Source organism: Solanum verrucosum, unplaced genomic scaffold, assembly GCF_900185275.1.
Source record: "Solanum verrucosum unplaced genomic scaffold, falcon-dt-bn FXZP01000264.1, whole genome shotgun sequence".
Lineage (NCBI taxonomy): Eukaryota > Viridiplantae > Streptophyta > Magnoliopsida > Solanales > Solanaceae > Solanum > Solanum verrucosum.
The window spans coordinates 598,288-618,178 of NW_026020180.1; positions in this window are offsets into that span (position 1 = coordinate 598,288).

Consider the following 19,891-nt stretch of genomic DNA (forward strand, 5'->3'; position numbering starts at 1 on the left):
GGCTGGATCTAGCAAAAATGGGTTAGGGTTGAATTATTAATTGGGTCAAAAAATTTAGTGGGTATCCTAGTTGGCAAGCCTATGTGGCGGCATTAGTGCCATGTGGCTTGCCAAATCACTTATGTTAAGTCTTAAGGGATAATTGTGGTCTCTTAGAATAACGGCAGGGGCATTTTTTATCCTAAAATGTAACAGAGGTATAAGTGGTCTATTTCGTATAGTTCAGGAGCAATTTTGACCCTTTTCCGTAATTTTTTTTTACTTTCGTTTGAGATGTCGAGTCGGTCTGGAGTTTGTTTGGCCGGCCTACACTTGATTGTTCAAATTTATTTTGTCGGTGTGCACATGATTGTGCAAATTGGCACTTAAGGTGCCCGTGCTAGCATGGGCCTAATATATTACTTTTTCGTTTTAATGAATGTGATGCAAATGTAATTGGGAGTCATCCAAAAATTTATACTTTTAAAAAGATTTTAAGTTATTAATTATTGTAATTTATTATACTTTCTATGTGACTTTACATAATATAAATTACTCCATTTTTCTCAATTTATGTTACACAGACGGAATTTCAGAGACCCAAAAAAATTAATTTCTTTTTTAGATATTTTATGATTTATAATATTCCTTATGCATTATTCACATGTATATGTTACTCCCTTTGTCCCAATTTATGTGGCACAAATAATTATTTATGTATTCGCTTAATTTAATAGGATTAACACACATAATCAACACTTTACCAGTGATATATATCCAACTCAAGAGCCCTTTATTTGTTGCTTAATTCAATGCATAATAATTAAACTCCATTAATGTATACTTGTCATAAAAAAAATACTATTTTGTGATATCAAAAAAAAATTCAATGATAAATTTTGTTAAGTGATTTTATTGATACAAAAGTTTAATTGAGTGATTTTTTTGTTACAAAAGTGTAAATTGAGTGATTTTATTGATACAAAACAAAGTTCAATGACTTTGCTAGATAAATTCTCAAAATTGAGTGACATTTTGAGATATTAACTCATTTTTTTGTGTACGTGTATATATTTAAAATTAACCCCCCTGAACATATGTCAAAGGAGTAGCTCAACGGTTGATGGGGTTCAAGATTTCGCCTATGTTAGCTTTGGTTGGGGTCATGGATTCGATTGACAAGGTGTGTGCTTATTCTCATTTATAAGATAGTAGTAGATAGTAGATATGTTATTATCTTTATTTATATTAAACAGTAAAGTAAAATGCACTTACAATTTCTTTTTCATATTCACCCGTCAAAGACATGACATAGATGGTATACAATCAACTCTCTAAAAATCAATTATTTAAAATATATATGTTTTTTTATTGATTTCTCGCTCAGTGTCTAGAGCTCATATGGAAGCATCGACTAAATTTGAATTGTCACCACAAGGCACATTTGGAGGTGACACTTCTAACAAATTTTGCTCCATATATAAAGCTCAAATTTGAGACATCTGATAAAAAATGGAATAGTCTCACCACTACGTTACAACTCATGCTGGAAAAAATACACATATTTTACATTATAGCTTTTATATATCGTAACAATTTAATTTTAAAACGTCAATTTACCTTTGCTCATTTAAAAACTCGTGTCATATTTGATTTCCAGCCAGCCACAGAGGAGGGTTACAAAACTGTGAGCAGCCCCCACCTACCGATATATTGTTAGAAATTGTGAAAAAACTAACGTATATGTACGTAGCATATATAATTCTTGGAATTCCATCGTAGCAAAAAGTGACAACACATTACTAACACATATAACAATCTCAACCAAAAATGAAACACATAACTTGGACGTGTCGGCAAAAAAAAAGTCACGTGAATAAAATAAAATCCAATTAATATTAAAGTGTGTTTCTCAAACTAAAAGATAAAAGACTTGTTACTTTTACACTTATTTGCTTTCAAATTGGCCAAAATATTTCTACTCAAATAAATTAATGGCTTAAAGTTAAAATTGAATAGACTTTCGACTTTTAAAAAATTAAAACAATATATATCTTTTCATAAAGTATATATAATCTTCAAGTTCTTTAAAATGTAAAGTTGCTATTATAATCAATTTTTCTACTGATTCTTATTTGATTGATAATATAATCAATTTATTTAATTTTTGTGAGACATAGTAAATCGGCCACTATTCCATGTTAGTGATATCTTCATTATATTAGAATTATTAACAACTAGTGAAAGTATTCGTGCTTCGCGCGGCTATATGAAATATTTATAAGATAATAATATGTAATATTTATATTTAGGTTAGTATCGAATATATAAATAATATTAATATTTCTCTTCATCTGCAATATCATACGTTTTTTTCATTTTTTTTAAACATATAAAATATAATGTATTTTTTTGTATATGTATATAGTAGAACAAAATATTCATCGTGGTGAGTAAATGGAATAAGAGGTAATATGTTGAAAAACAATATATTGTATTACGTTGTAAATATTTTATATGCTTTAACTTCCTCTATCTTTTGTAGGAGTACTAATTTTCTATACAAACTTTGATTTCATAAAAACAAAATTGAAATTTTTATTATGTCTTTATTATTACAATCGTTTATTATAATTTTTTAAACATTAATTAAATATTATTAAGAATTATGAAAAATGAAACATACAATAGTTATGAATAATATTTAATATTAGAAGTTACAAGTAAGATGAAGAGACATGAGTTATAAATAATTTAAATGTATAATTTTATTAGACATTAAATGTATTACTAATTACGCATTGATTTTATTTGTAAAATAAATAAATAAAAATAAGGGGTGAAAATACAAAAAATGAACAAAGAAAATATAATAATCGGTGACTGCATAAAAATTATAAATACATTTCAAACCAAAAAGGATGATTACGAAAACAGATTGTTACATATGCAAAAAATAAAATAGCATCATGAAACTAATATTTTATTTTTCATTACACTTTTTGCAAGTATAATAAAAATGAAACTCCCAATCATCATAGTTTTTTGTTGCTGAAATGTGATAATTATATTAATTTTGCTTCATAACAAAGAAAAAGTAGAATAGTAAAGGATCAAATGATTAGCGTTGACAATACATTTAGCTAAATTATTTATACAACCCAAAATTTAAAAAATTCTAGCAAAAGTAATTAAGTTACTAATACAAGTCAAAGTGGAAAAAAAAATCTAGCAAAAATAATCTCTAATTATGCTTCATTTTTTTTCCTTCTACCATCTTCCTTTGCAAGTAGATCCGCCACCATATTTTGCTACATATGTCAAACTCTTCATTATATGCGACCAACTAAATAAAAAATATCATATGCCAATTAAAAATAATTATATCAAAAGAAATAAAGAAATTTAAACTATATGTAGTATATTTGTATTTTTTTTTTAAAATAGTACTAACAATACTAAATAATAATCATTTCTTGAAATCTAACAAATATTATAATCAAACTATATTATATCCGGAAAATTAACTATTAGAAAGAGCAATTGCACGGACAACACATTGTTAAGAATTACAGAGGCATTTTTTTTAATCATACTTGCTTGATGGATGATAATACAAACATAAATAAAATATTAAGAAAGCATGTCTAAGTACATAAAAATAAAGAGAAAGACTTGAGAATAAAATATATCTTACCTTCATGTACTTCTTTTTTGTTACTTGTTAGTTAATTCACAAACAAATGTGATGAAGAAGAGAAATTATAATTTTGTATGTGAATCTTCATGAAAATAAATATGAATTTATATATACAAAATAGAGGAAATGAAAAAAAATAAAAATTTGCAATGAAATATTTCTTACTTTCATGTACTTATATTTTGTTACAAACCAAACAAATATGATGAAGAAGAGAAAAGATAATTTTGAATGTGAGTCTTCATGAAACTAATATGAATTTATAGGCAAAATAGAGGAATACCATAAGACATCATAAACTTACAAATTTAAGTTTGGAGGTTATGGACAAAAAAAATTATGGGAGTTATGAATATTATTAAGAATAAAAATTAAAGAGGGGCAAGTCATGGGTAATAACTCCTTGTGAATAAATTAAAAAAATAAAGAGAAAAATATTTTTAAAAAAAAATAAAAAAATTATCATTTCATGATTAGAAGTGAGACAAAAAATAGAAAAAAGAATGTGGAGAGTTTTTTTTATGTTAATTTTTCTACATTAATAAAAAAAATTATAATAAATTAATTAATATATATATATATATATTATTAATTTATTATTATTAACTCATGAGATTTAATAAGATGCAACAAATATATATATATAAACAGACAAAATTATTAGATTTATCCTTTGTTACATTTTGGGATAAAAAAATTCTTTGTTATAAAACAGAAAAGAGTTATAAATTGTTTCTGAATTATGCGAAACAGACCATTTATATCCTTTGTTACATTTTGGGATAAAAAAATGTCTCTGCCGTTATTCTAAGAGACAACAAATGCCCTAAAAAGTTAATAGCCAAAAAATTTAAAGACGTGGCTAGCCATGTGGGACTTAATCCCTCTACCTAAGTGTTGCTAACTAGGATTCACTTAAAAAAAACTAGACTTTACGCGGTGACAAAAGTCGCCACAAAAGCCCAGAGTATCACCACTAAAATTTTCATTGATTTTGAGCATTAAATTATGATTTTGTGTTTTTTTTTCTTCATTGTTTTTTAAAAATTATAAATAATATTGATCAAAGAGGAGTTTGAAGACACTATATGTTTTATTTTTATGTCATATGTAAATGCATAAAATGTACAATAATGCATTATGTAGTAGGGAATTTGAGTTGAGAAGTAATTTTGATGATTTTCCTAATAATATTGGATGTTTTTAATATTGATAGTACATGTTGTTTATTTTAGAAAAATTAGGTTGCAACCGAAAATTAATTATCATTTTTTTTGTTGAAAAAATAGTTTTTACTAATGAATGACTATGGCATCCTTAGTCGCTGCTAAAAATCACTTAAAAACTTTAGTGACAATATTTTGGGATTTTGTGGCAACTTTTATCGTTGCTAAAGGTCTAGTTTTTTTTAAGTAAATCCTTGTTAACACTTAGGTGGGGGTTTAGTCCCATGTGGCTTGTCACGTCACTAAAAATTTGGATAATTAACTATTGAGGGTATTTATGGTCTTTGAGATAATGACGGAGGTATTTTTTATCTCAAAATATAATGAAGGGTATAAATACTCTATTTCACATAGTTCAGAAGTAATTTTGACCATTTTTTATTAATAAAATTAAACTTCAAACTTTTAATTTCTTTATTCTTTACGTGATGCAGAGTATTTGAATTGGCATCAGATTTGAAAATAAAAATAGAAGAAAGAAAAACAGTTTTGAAAATAAGTACTTTTCTTCTTCAAATGCACTACAAACATTAACATTACTTCTTATTTATTCTTCAAATGCACTACAAACATTAACATAACTTCTTATTTAAGAAACAAAGTTATCATTTTTAGTCACATTATCCTACTATAGTATCAATAAATAATGGACATCATATATAAATGTGTTACTTCATTTCAATTGACATCTATACCTTTCAACTTTGAGTGTGATATGTGCAAAAGTAAATACTTAAATTTATATAAAATTAAACAAATAAACACATTCTTCCCACAGGGTTTTCTACATATGTTCTACGTGTAGTATTTCGCATAAGACGTGTGTGTCTACTTGTTTAATTCTATATAAGTTTAAGTATCTAGTTGTATACACCCAACATTAGAAGTCATAAATATCAGCTGAAGTCAAGTTAAAGAGCATATTTATGTATTATGCCTAAATAAAGTATGTTTTCTTTCTAGCTATTTCTTTTTGTAATTTGGTTTTTCTTGTATCACTCATCGTGTTATTCACTTCTTTAAATGTTGACATTTCGACTGAAAAATATTATGGTGTATGCCACAACGGTAAAGAATAACCGCATCTACGTGACATGATTAGTTTGATTTTAATATTGACATATACTAACCCAGGGGCGGCTCTACAACTTTGGGAAAAAAAGCAATTGTCTTTTAGGCCCCAAAATTTGAGGGCCTCATTTTTTTAAAAATAATAGGTTATAAGTAGTTTTTTAAAAATATATTGAATATTACTTGTAGAAAATAAAAGAGCAACTTTCACATATAGCAAACAAAAAAATCATATTTGTATGCTATAACAAAGTTTGCATAATTGCGCTACATAGCAAACATATATATGTATAATTCGCTATACATATACAATTGAAAGCTATGTCTGTTTCACTATACATATATAAATAAGAAACAATTGTATAATTCGTTGGCTCCTCTTCAGATTTGTATAATTTCGCTGGCAGGCCATTTGTATAAATTATTGTTAGCCTCTCGTTTGTATAAATCGTTGACAAAAATATTTGTATTTCAAAAAATCGCTCTCTCTTTCGCTTTATACAAACATAAATTATACATTATATTTGTATAATCTGTGTTTGTATAAAACGAGAAAGAGAGAAAGGCAAAAGAGCACTGGGTAGGGGAATATTTGTATTGTATAATTATAAGTGTATAAGACGAATATATATGTATTTGCATGTATATATACAATTTTCTTTCGCTTTATACAAACATAAATTATACATTATACAAACATAAATTTTACATTATATTGTATAATCTGTGTTTGTATAAAACGAGAAAGAGAGAAAGGCAAAAGAGAATTGGGCAGGGGAATATTTTTATTGTATAATTATAAGTGTATAGTGTTGACACCCAATTTTGACCCTCCTCAATAGTAATTAATTCCCAAGCTTCTTAATTTTTTAAACGATTTAAAATAATTAGTTTTATATAATTCAAAATAGTTTCAAGGTTATGTTAAGTAATTCCAGTCTATTTTTATATTATTTGGAATGATAAATATGTTTCATGTAATTTTATATATAATTAGTATATTTTATAAACATTTCGAAAATCATTTCAAAAAGATTTTAATTTTAGTAAGTATTTTATTAAATTAGTTTAGTTTAAATTGTGGTTATAATTTTGAATCATTAATTAATTTATATTAATTCATCTTATTTAGTTATTAGCCAAATCCCCTAAACCCATTTGTGATAAACTAAAATTGGGCCCTATTTGCAAATTTCAGCCAACCCAAACCAATTTTGGCCCAATTTCCCTTATGCCAATTCAATTAGCCCAACCTCAACAGCCCACCCATTTCCTTGCCCCAAATTCAATTCCAACAATACCCATCAGACATACAGTGACACATACGTACAACAACACACGCGACCCCACTTCCCAAATTCATCTTCTCCACGGCAAAAACAACGCAGTACTGTTCCAGCAGTGCTGTTCCAACGCTATTTCCAGCCAAGAACCGTCCTTGGGGGCGTGGGATCGGGCCACGTTGCTCGCCAAGGACATGGGAATCGATCCCAACCGTCCTTCTACCCTTCCTCTTCCGGAAATGGCCAAAATTTCAGAAAAGTTGTATTCCTTTAATGGTGAAAGGTTTTTTCTTAAAATTTGAATTTCGAATGGAGCCGATTCTCATCCGATTTCCCCCCCAAAATCCGAACCCTAGTTTTCTTCTATATATTCCTCTTTATTCATTGTGAAAGGGGAGGAGATGGGGAGTTTGTTTAAAAAATAATAATAATATTAACTATAAGAATACATATACAAAATCAGTAGCTATCGACGAGATTTTTGCTTTTTGTGGTCGCCGCTTGCAAAGCTTGCCGGAATCTCGGTGTGGTCTTGAAGTTGCTGCTCACTCTCTGCTCGTAGCTGTCCCGGTTCAGCTGCTCGGAAAAAGGTAATACCATTTTCCCTTTGTTAAATTCCTCTCCATTTCGATTATGTTGCTACTGTTCGCTCGCAGATTCCTTTGATGTCGATACCGAGTTATCGTTTTAGCACCTGAATATAGTTAATTGTTATCCATCCTGCTGATAGAATGTGTTGTTGATTTAGTTTAAGCTTTGTTTTGATCAAATCTTCCATGCTTAGTCTACGATTACTTACTGTTTGAATTCGTTGATGTCGCCTGCCTCAATTTCTTTGCATCTATAGTTATCATTTTTGTTTCGAATCATTTCTCTTCAAGTCGCCTCTGTTAGCTTTCAGAAGAGTATTTACTTTGCCCGTTTTGCTTTAATTTATTCATAGCCTCTTCCTCGTTTTATAATCTGATTCATGTCACAAATAATTAAAATTTTGCTGAGTCTTTAAATAGTGTTTCTTGCAAGCATATTCTTGCCCCTCCCCCTTAGTTTAAGATGTGGGTTGCATTTGTTTCACTTCTCATTCTTTGTCTTATTTTTATTTATTTAGATCGGTAGTTATATTACCTTGGGAAATTATTGTTTTCAAGTTGGATTTGGTTGTTCATTTGCCAACAAGTCTCTGTTTCTCTTAAACGTTGGAACTAGTACTAAAATTATCTTCCAATGACCCATTTATGCTTATGGAAAAGGTTTAGTTAATTGGTTATTGATTTGGACGTATGGTTTTAATAAGTACATAATACGGTGTTTATTAATTGTCAAGTGGTATTGTTATCGGTATGTTTTGCTCATTCATTGATTAAGTTCTAGTCCTAAGTTTCCTTTGTTACAAATATGCATTAATCTTTCTTTTTGCTGTTTCATGTGATCTCGAGTGCGTTCCTCGAGCTCCACTGCCTCCCTTTCTTTTCCATTCCAAATGGGCCATTGAGGCCTAATTGCATTTCCTCGAGCCTTATTTGAATCTGAGTCCCAATGGACTGATGTATGACGCAAGGAATGTCGATCAATAGCTTGACTACAGGGGCTGGAAATCAGAAATGTGCTCTGGAAAGCTAAAAGCAGGCTGTATACAGCCGCATACACTGATATACATGGCAGAAATAGCGATGTACAGGTCCAAAAAAAATAAATGCAGGTCGCAGGGGTCAAGATAGGTCGTATACCCTCGATATACATTCCGATATACACAAAAAGGGACCGAAATATGGCTTATATACATCGATATACGCCTTTGGTATACACAGATCTTTGGGGCGAAAATGGGCCTAAAGTCCATCAGATTTGGCCCAAATTTGGGCATCCTCTTCGTTATTGCCATTATTTACTTATTTGTATTAATTCTCTAACCCATTTTATTTGATTTGGTTATTTAACTTAATTAATCCCCTAAAGATGAACCACTTTTGATTATGATAACTTATTTCGTCTCATTTAATTAGTTTTCTTTACTTGACCATTTTGAAAAAGTTTGCTTTTCGTTCTAAATGATTTCAAAACATTTAAGTTAAATGACTTATTTTTTGTTACATCCCTTTTTCTCGAATTAATCTTCAAAGTTAGTTGCAAAGTCTATTATTTTTCCGGATTTGGGCAAAAGCCCGTGTGCAAATTTTCTCCTTTCTCCTCTTATATTTATTTGTTATTTTAGTGACTAATTCTTTATATGAATTGGTTTTAACTTAATTAATCTTTCGAAGATAGTCGTTTTTCTTTATATTCAAAGGTTAAAATATTTATTCTCTCTTATATATACAACTTATTTGTTACTTATCTCTATTTTAGTTTTGTCGATAGTTAAGTCGTCCCTTCCCCCTTTAGAAAAATTCCCCCTTTGGTTCGTTTCCCTTTAAGATAATTAAAATGACAATAAAAAAAAATAAAAAAAAAATAAAGTGATAAAAGTAACAATGGCAAGAAATGAATAAGTTAAAACAAATGAGCTCATTTGCTTAGCTGAAATTAAAGAAAAAATGGTTAATAAATAAATGAGTCTTTTTTTTTTTACTTAGTTAAAATTTAAATAATTAGTTAAAATAAATGAATTCTTTTACTTAAGTTAAAATTTTAAAATTAGTCAAAATCATTTTGGTCAAATCGTCGGTCAACCGCAAGTTAGCGGGCATTCCGAGGGCCTAACACCTTCTCGGAATGTATATTTGAACTCGAACCCTTTTATTTTGAATTGATTTTATCTGTTTAAATTTTTTGAAAACCTTATAGTTTTTTTCTTGATTTTTACTAAAAAATTAAGTGGCGACTCTGTCCCTTTGGAAATTCGATTTCTCTTAAACTATAAGTTTAATCGATTTTTCAAAAACTAAATCATTTTCCTTTTATATATCTTTTTAAATAAAACATATAGGACGAATATATATGTATTTGCATGTGTATATACAATTTTCTCTCGCTTTATACAAACAGAAACACACTTTATACAATTCTGTTGTATAAAGCGAGAGAGGCGAGCACAGAGGGAGCGAGCGAGAAAGGGAGGGTGGCGAGTGAGAATTTGGAGGGAGAGAGGCGGCTGGCAAACGTTCGCTACGGGCGCAATTAAATCAAACAGTAGCTACTCCATTTATTTTAGATTATAAGTTTTCCATTATGTACAATTATCCCAAAATAAAAACTTTCATAAAAGAGCAAAGAAATAATAGAAGTTTGACAAATTATGAATACTATGTCTCGAGAAAGATTAAATAATTGGCTATAATAAACTTCATAAAAATATATATTCGAATTTAAGGTTTCCATTCAAATTTAATTTTAGGCCACCGATTTATTAGAGCCGCCCATGTACTAACCCCTTCTTTTTTTAAAAAGAGTAGCAAGTCTGAATGTTTAAGTATACTCCATTTGATGCCTATTTTTTACAGTAGCAAAGAATATGATGTAGTAGATTAATGAAACCGTTTTTTTCTTAAGTAGAAATCTTGGGTTGAAATTTAGAGTATAAAAAAATTCTTGGTAAAAAACATTACTAGCACATCATATGGAAAAAAACCAAGAAAAAAGAATCTTCTTCTTTATGATAGGCTAATTACATCATTGATATAAGTTGACAAGTTGGCAGATTAGGGTTATATTGAAGTGTGTCACCATCTCATCTAAAAGTTTAAGTTTTTTTATGGGTGTGACAATCTCATCTAAAAGCTTAAGTTTTTTTATGAGATGGTCACACAATTCAATCTGGTATTAGAGCAAACAAATGTCCTGAGATCGAATCTCAACGCCACCCATATCAAAAAGAATTTCCAAATGCTTGGCCTCATGTTGAAGTGTGTGACAATCTCATCTAAATATTTTGTATAGAACAGATCCAGTTGAGATGTTATAGTTAATTTTGTCTATCACGTTGGACTTGTAAATTTGTACCAAACTTACATAATTTTTATTAGAACCTTAGTTTTTGCGAAGCAACTATTGGAACTAGGGGTGTTCGTGGTTCGATTTAGATTGGTTATTGGTTAAAACCAAAACCAAACCAACCTAGTCGGTTTTTTAAATATCTAAAACCAAACCAAACCAAACAAAAAAAATAACCGTCGGTTTGGTTATTGACGGTTTGGTTCGGTTTGGTTCAATTTTTCTGGTTTTTTCAGTTTGAAGATAATAAATTTTTGAGGACATACGTATCTTGATAGACACAAACACATAGTACATGAACAATCCACTGAAAAACTATTGTTGGTTCAATTAAGCAATACTAAAGTTATCATTACACGAACAAAGTGATTCAATTAAGAGAAGGTGTAACTATCTTATGAAAGGTATGGTAGGTAAAGACTAAAGTAATGAATTTTGATGGACTTGGACTTATGATTGTAATAGATGGGCCAAAATTTTAGTGTTGGGCTTAAGAAATTGGTAAAGTTAAAGACTTAAGTTACTTAAAATTTAACAAAATATTTATATTTTATTTATGAATAATATATAAATAAGTATAAAATTTATATATATAATTTATCAGTTCGATTTGGTTATTTTTGCAGTTTTTTTTTAGTAAAATCAAAACCAAACCAAATAGTATCGATTTTTCAAAATTTAAAGTCAAACCTAACCAAATATCGTTTTGTTAATCAATTTGGTTCGGATTGCGGTTCGATTTGGTTTTTTAACCATAACCATGAACAGCCCTAATTGGAACAATGGATCAAGCTTAAGCTCTTGTCACGACCCAAAAATGGACGTGATGCACTTCTCTATTCTCACCAAGACGAGCCAACCTCAACCCAACAAGAACAAAAGAAAAACGGAAAGAAATAAAACATGAAAAAGATAAAGCGAAAACCTTATTATTTCTACTAAAAATTCGCCAAAATTTGATTGTCACGTGTACAAACCACTAAAAGATAAAGTGAGGAATTGAAATAATTACAAGTCTCGTCCTTTGTTTCTCAAATAGAACAAAAGTATAAAGAAAAGGAAAAGAGGGTCCGCCGTGATGACAAGAAACTACCTCTCAGTAATCCTTTAACAAGCCCCGAAAAATAGGAGAAGAAGACGACCACCCGATGGAATTCCATTCCGACACTCAAAACTCCAAAAGACTCTAAAAACCACTTTTAAGCAACTTAGCTTTTCTAAAGCACAAACTAATTACCAAATTCTCAACTTTTAACTTAAAGTTCAAAACCAACTTTCAAAAGTCGAACATAAAAGACTCGGGGTCAATATCGAAAAGGGCAAAACCGTAATTTCACGAAACTTTTCAAAAAAAAATTTTACTCTGTTTAAATCTAAATAAATTGAACAAATCATCTTTTCATACACTAATTTATATCACCCTTAATCACAAACATATAAAGTGTGCACATTTCAACCCCACTTCAAGCTACATTTTAAGCTAAAAAGAGATGATAAAAAGAATAAAAAGATCAAAGGTAGCTAGCTAGATATGCATATGCTTGCACAAATGCAATTCAAAAGGGACATGAACAATGAACTATAAGTCCCTCCTTTTCTCCTCTTTTTATTTTGTGTGATTCCTAACTGTGTGCTTTTATGTTAAGCAAACAGACATGAAATATTTTTAATATATATACTATATAGTATATAAATATGCTTGAAACTTTGATCTTTCAGATGGTAAAAATAGATATATTAAAGAGATTATCGATAAATATATATTCAAACACAGTTTTAATTTTCAAGTGAAATGCATCTGTTAATGCAACTTTAATTTTTAAATATTCTTTTTCAACTTCAACTTTCAATGGAGTGCCAAGTAAGCATTTTGATGATAGATTTTAATATTTTTCACTTTATTCAGAATTTATGCAGTTGGAGTTGAAATTGGAGTTATGTTTAGTCATCATTTTTGCAAAGAATATTTGTATGTTCATACTTAGACGTACTTAAATACAACTTCCAAAGTAAATCAAAAAGTTAGTTATATCTTGTTTATCAAATTTAAAACATAATTTCAAGTTAAATTTGGAATTTTCATAATCATAAATAATTTTTTTTAAATAAAGTGAAAACTTATTCTTAAAAAAAGTGAATAGTTTTGTAATGACCCGAAAGGTCATTTTTTTAAATTTGGATTATTCGTTTAACTTGAGTTAATTAATTGATGGGTAATTGTAGATAATTGACAGTTAATGAGCTAAAGTGATCATTTATTTAAGACCTATGCCATTAGGCCCATGTATTAAAAATAAGTTAGTGGATTTTGTCAGTTTTAATAAACAATTAATTTGGAAAAGAAATAGAAAGGGAAAGGAGGAACGGACGGTGGCGGCATCAAATTATGAGCAGCTTCAGGTAATGGGTTGCCTCTTGAATTTGTAGATTAGATAGGTGCCTTTTATCATTTTTTTTAAACCTTATTTCCTTACCAACAATTGATGGCTATCAATGAGAGAATGATTTGGCAACGAGTGCCTTTTTAGGATAATTGGTTCTTAGAGGAAATATAGTATTATATATTTGTGGGTATTGTATTGTGAATTGATTGTTGTTGTAATCGTGGCTTGTACTATTTTTCTTGGTGTCAAATTAAGAATTAATGTGACCATTTAATTTAAGGACAATTATGAAACAATAATTTTATAATAATGAGGGTGATTGGATAGTGTTTGAAGTATGGATGGATGGTTGTTTTGGGTAGCGAATCTAAGTTACTGGTTTGTCATTTTCTTTAGGGTTCTCCCTTTATTTTATTGTTATAATTACCTCATAAATCAAGTTTTAATAATATTGAGATATGATGTAAGGTATTATGTGAATACCATTAGATTTAGGCTATTGAAAAAATTGGGACTTAACCCAAGACTTGAAACTTGGAAATATATGATAGTGAAATGTTAATTGGCATCAAGAGTTACGAACTTGATTATTAAGCCTAGCGAATTTTTAGGTTAAGGCTAAACACATAGTAATGTGAGTGTTGTTAGTTTCGAAATCTTATTGTGAATATGTACTTGAATAGATTGCATTGATTGGGAAGCTCAACAAAAAGGGAAGGCTCAAGTCTCGGAGTGATTGTTCGGTTATTTGAGGCTAGTGGATTTCTAAACCCTAATTAAGTGTATGGAATTATTGTATTTCCTTGTAATATGTGTTTGGGGATAATGAGACTTGGTGATGGGTTGAATTGTCCACATTGATTAATTCTAATGAAGAAAAAGGGGTAATAAAAGCCAAGGTGATTAATTGTTTGTGTGTGATGAGTTGAGAATGGTTTGAAAGACTTGTTGAATCATTGTTGATGTTGTATCATGATTGTGTTGTTGTGAATTGTGCAATGTTATAAAAATGGTCATCTCTTCATTATTTGTGTGAACATGTCATTTGCATTGTTCTGAGACGTGATTGTGACAAGTGTTATGTGAATTGAGAAAGAATAAGAAATTAAAAAGGATGTACCATTTCGAGGGACGTATCGCGCGCCGTGATGGATATTATATTTCGAGGGACGTATCGCGCGCCGCGATGGTTACTATTATCGAGGGTCGTATCACGCGCCGCGATGGATGCATGGGCAGATATGTCCCTCATGGGTCCCGGACTGAGAGACAACGGATGTGTATCACTAGGTCAGACATGCATCACTATATTTGACATTGCATTGCACATATTTATCATTAATGAACTTGATATTGTGTTTTGCTGATCTTGTGAATGCCTTTCTGTGGAACTTTGATTGATGAACATTGAACTTGTTGTTTAGGATATGTAATTGTTAAGTGTTGTTGTTGAGTTGTGTGCTATGTGAATTATGAACTGTTAGGTTGGGCTGGTTTTAAGCAGGTTGTAGTTGTGGAGGTTGTAATTGATGAATATTGAGCTTGTTGTTGAAAATATGTGATTGTTAGAATGTTGTTGTTGAGATATGCGCTTGTAAATTGTGAACTGTTAGGTTGGGCTGGTTTTATGCAGGTTATAGTTGTGGAGGTTCGGTTGGGATGTAAGTCGTATTCTATCCCCTTAGCTTGTGTTTAGAGGTTTATTTGCTGAGTACCATGTGATTTGGTACTCACCCCTTGTTACTACATTTTTTTTTGTAGGTTACTAGCCCGGTCCTTTGAGATATTTTCTCTTCTCCTTGTCTGAGGCTTCTTGTGGAGGTTTGTGAGGTAGTTGCTTGTCATTTCAGCGGACCTTCTTTCTTCTTAATTATGATCTTGTTCTAATCTAGAAACAAGGTCATTTGAGACTTGTGTTTTCTTTTGAATCAATTGTAATATTTTAGAGGCTTGTACACATGACAATCAGATTTTGAGGGTATTTTTGAGTTGATTATGAAATTTCCGCATTTTATTGTAATGATTGAGTTTTAGGCTTACTTGTCTTGGTGGGATAAGACGAGTGTCATCACATTCATTTTTGGATCGTGACAAGTTTTTATGGTCAAACGGGTCCTTAACTATCACTCAATATATGTTCAAACGCCTACTTAATTAATTAGAAGTTGTAAATTCTTTCGGAAATGACTACAATAATTTTTCTTTTGAGCTCATCCTAATGAACTGAGAGTTTTTTTGCTTTCTTGATAATTTGAATCTATAAACACGAAAAAATATTTATCATCTGAGCAATCCCTCGTATCGATAAATACTGTTTGATGGCAAAGTCAAAGTGTAGTGTGACTGGAACATAAAGAGAACTAACTAGTCATTATACACTGTGCCAGTAAAAAAAGTATGACAGTAAAAGCATTTTCAGCATTTTTCAGAGAGACCTGTGAAAAATAAAGTTTTTTTCATTCATACAAGTATTGACACGTGTACTTTCTGGTAGATTAGTGACATGGCTGTGACAGTATAACTTTAATAATTATAATTGTACTCCCTCCGTCCCTTTTTAGTTGTCCACTTTAGAAATGGCACACAGATTAAGGCAACAATGATTAGCACAATGAAGTTACAATTTTACCCTTATGACAACTTTTTACTTCAAAATTACAACCACTTATTTGAATTAAAGTGAAATAAATTGGAGGGAAACAACATACACTTTTACAATTTTCAAGAAGTGTAAATAAGGGTATAATAGGAAAAAATTTGTTGTCCTTTCTTGATTTGTCAAAATGGACAACTAAAAAAGGAAATATGGACAAGTAAATAGGGACGGAGGGAGTAGCATTTACCAAATTAAACCTACGGTAAAAGGAAATAAAGTTTCTACTTACGTAAAATATTTAATTGATAAAATAAAATATAAATTGAACTTTACAAAAGAGCTTATATATGTCAATTAATACTCCCTTAGTGTAAGTACTTTTTTATATTGTATTTTTTTCACCTAAGTTAAGATCTTATTATAAATTGATATTTTAGCTCATTTTACAATATAAATAGAGTCTCTGTTTTTTTTATATATATTATAAAATGTTAGAACTTGATTTGAGTATGGAGATTCAACTTGTACATTTGTGAATTCTAGTAATGCACTTAAATTCTATGATTTAATCTACTAGTTTTATATATGTTTCATAATATATTTTAGGAAGTAACAAACTTTGCATGCTTAACTAGTTGATTCAAATTATGAGAAAAGTAATTAAAATGTGTGATTTGAATTTATTAATGTACTTGTTATGTGTGAAATTATCTATATTCCTCGAATAGTTAATATCTTAAAAATCTAACAAAGTCATTGAACTTTGTTTTATATCAATAAGATCAGTCAATTTTTTTAAGAAAATATGTTTTTGGTAACTAGCATGTTGAGGAGGATTTTGAAATGATTTAGAGAAGTTTTTCCCACTTTATGAAACAAACCAGTTTAATAATTGTTTTCTTAATATTTAAGTAATTTTAAAATAAAATTATTTACATAGTGTAAATGTAAATAAATAAATATATTCCACTTCAAACTTTTATGTTCAAACGTATACAGGGAAAATATATGACTTGGAGTAGCTTTTAATGAAAAGGGAGGAAAAAGAAAGGAAAGGAGGACTAGATTTTATTTCAAAATTTTGAAATTGTGTTATCCAAAAAAAGTGTTGATTTATTAAACTGAACGTTTATCTGAATTTGAAATCTTAAAAATGATTTTTGTTCTCAAATTTTCACTAAATTAACAATTTAAAATTTAGTGCTTGTAACCAGAATTAGATGGATTATAAATGAGAAGGAGATACATATCTTACGATCTAAATCCTAACTAACGACTTATCGCTTCAAGCTTGTAGTATAATCATGATCTGCACGTTTGGGCCGTTACGTATGTGGTTGAGAGCCTATTGAAGTGAACCTCAGGTTCTTCAGGAATGGTTACTGAAGAATCTTATCCTGGTCAATTACAAATGCACTTTCAATCTTGTTATGATGTTCACACTAGGCTGATTTTGAATTGTCACTCCAAATCTTGAATGTCTATTAGATATCTTGTTATGATTTCAAAACTAAGTTGATTTGAATCGTCACTCTAAATCTTGAGCATATATACTAATCATGGTATTTGATCGAGTAATATTGCACCCAATATCATTCCTACTAAGGTGCATCCGATTAAACTTTAACTTCCATATGTCATCTCTTAGTACGTCCAAATATCAAACTCGTACAATTTATTTCCTCATTAAAATTTAAAGAGGAAAAAAAAAAAACATTATGCATTACTTTATGCTCTTTATTTTATATTATATTAAGCACTTGCATATCTCCTTTTTCAACCCTTTTTCTCCAAGTTTACTGATTCTTTAACTTTTGGTATGAAGAGAAAGTGCATTAAACTATTCATGTTATGCTTACTAAGAACTTAGCAACCAAGAAATAGGTCAAAGAACCTTAGAATTAAAAAATAAAATAAAAGATAGGTCAAAGAACCAAATTGTTCAGTCCTACATTTTAGAATCCAATAAAGTTAAAGGCAAAATTTTAACACGTAGTACATCACTTATTTACAAGTTACAAATGAACATTTTTATCAAATTAAAGATGACAAATCTATACAAATGTGTACTTGAAAATTTACTATGTCTACTTGTCTTCTCTAAAAATCTTTGAACATTCAACTCAAAACTAAATATCACAAGTCAAATATACAATGAGAATTTTATTAAACATACGGAGTTGTCATGTGATTATCTATTTAGTATGTATATTAATTACAATTGGATTGGAAATTATAAACTCTCATTCACATAGCACGGGACATATATACGAAATGTCAAATTTTGGGATGATATATAAAGTGAGCAATAAGATATTAGTGTGATAAAAATATAAATTATGATAATCTGGTTTTCTTAAATAATAATTTTTTTTATGGAATGAATATAGTGGGAAAAATAACGATATGGCGATGACATGTTATTTTCTAGCGCAAAAAGTTTATTTTCTGACTTTTATGTTGCAAATATTAATTCATTGATTCTACTATTATAAAAATAGTTTTACTTCCTATGCTTCAATTTATGTGATACTTTTTATATTTTGAGATTCAAACTATTTTTGTTAAGAACATTGCAATTTGTAATATATTTCGTGTATTTTTTTAATATTTTAATTTTAATTTTAAAATATTAAGTTGATCTAATTCAATTTTGCTAAAAGAATTAGTCCTCAGTTAAATTGACTTAGTTCCCACATAAATTGAAGTAGAGGGAGTAATTTTAGTTAGGGGTGGCATAATACGTCATTTGAAATTTTGGTTTGGTAACTTCGATTTAAAAAAGATACTATATCATTATCATACTAAATTAATTTGGTATGATACAATATTTTTAAGTTCGATTTTGACATTTTACGAAATGGTATATTGGCAGCTATAATTTGGTTGACTTTGACTTACATTTACTCATATGATAAAGAATTATGACTTCACATTTTCAAGAAACATTTGATCAATTATATTAGATTAACATCTTACACATTTAAAAATATTCGAAAGAAAGTACAAACAATTTTCTTCTATAATCAATTACACAAAACATATTTCAACCACAATATAATAATGAAAGTTCCAAAGTTTAAACATCAATCAAAATTACGAATAATCCTACCATATAATTTTTCACTAAAAATTTCATTCAATGGCAGTCAAATCAACATATCACTTATCACTTATGCAGGGTCGTCTTACCTCTTAGACCACTAAAGTCATCACTTGGGCCATACTTTTAGGGGTTCCATTTAATTTTAAAAAATTTACTTATAAATAATGTTATTTTAAAAAAAAGAAATATATGTACTATAAATGCTGTAATTTCTACTAAAAGAATTACATATGAAATGAATATAGAACCTGAATTTCGCAAGAAATAATTTGATGAAAATATTAATAACAAAATTCCTTGAAATTAGAATTGACAATTACTATTTAATTCATGAAGCCTTTTTATTTTTTTAACAATGAGAAACTACTAGTGGTCAATTTGTAGCCTATGCAACAAAAACAGGACTAATGCAAACACAAATATTGCACACCTCAATCCAAATTGGTCATGCAAAAACTCCTCAACAAAATTACAAATTAGAGATAACAGACAAGTTACCAGATTTTAGCTTTTTTCTCTACAAATTTTCAATTATCACATTTTCTCTGCAGCTGCTCTTTTGTCTTCATAAGAAAAATAGAAAAATAACTGCCTAGGTAGAATAAAACTTTGGCTA